The sequence below is a fragment of the Nicotiana attenuata genome, unplaced genomic scaffold (assembly GCF_001879085.1).
Source record: "Nicotiana attenuata strain UT unplaced genomic scaffold, NIATTr2, whole genome shotgun sequence".
Classification (NCBI taxonomy): Eukaryota; Viridiplantae; Streptophyta; class Magnoliopsida; order Solanales; family Solanaceae; genus Nicotiana; species Nicotiana attenuata.
In genome coordinates, this window is record NW_017675107.1 from 75,187 (window position 1) to 75,829 (window position 643).

The window sequence follows — 643 nt, forward strand, 5'->3', positions numbered from 1 at the left end:
CAATTTTACCCTACACAGGGGGAGCTATTCTTATAGATAACCAAATACTGAATCGAGTTCCCCAAAGCAAAACGCAATCCATTCCTTATGAAAAATGGAAAGGAAGGAAACCCATCTTAAAATATTTCAAAGTGTGGGGGTGTTTGGCTAAAGTGCAAGTTCCTAAACCCAAAAGGGTAAAAATTGGACCAAAAACCGTTGATTGCGTTTTCGTAGGATATGCAACAAATATCTTCAAAGATAGTTGGGACATTACAAGAACAGATCTTGAGGAGGGATACTTGAGTTCTTTAGATCAAAGAAGATGCTGAAGGCAATCAACAACACAGTTGTTATAGTGAATCCTAAGAGTAGCCATGCAGAAGCAGTTGGGGATTACAGACCTATAGCCTGCTGTAATACAGTATATAAGGTCATCTCAAAAAATGCTATGCAATAGACTTAAAGTCATCCTGCCGAGCATTATCTTTGATAACCAGAGTGCCTTTGTAGCTGGAGAACAATCATGCAGAAACATATTGATTTGTCAAGATCTTGTCAGATTATATAATAGAAAAAGCAGCGACTAGGAGTTGCTTGATAAAAAATAGACCTTAAAAGGCGTATGATTCATAGAATGGGATTTTGTAGAGAAAATGTTACA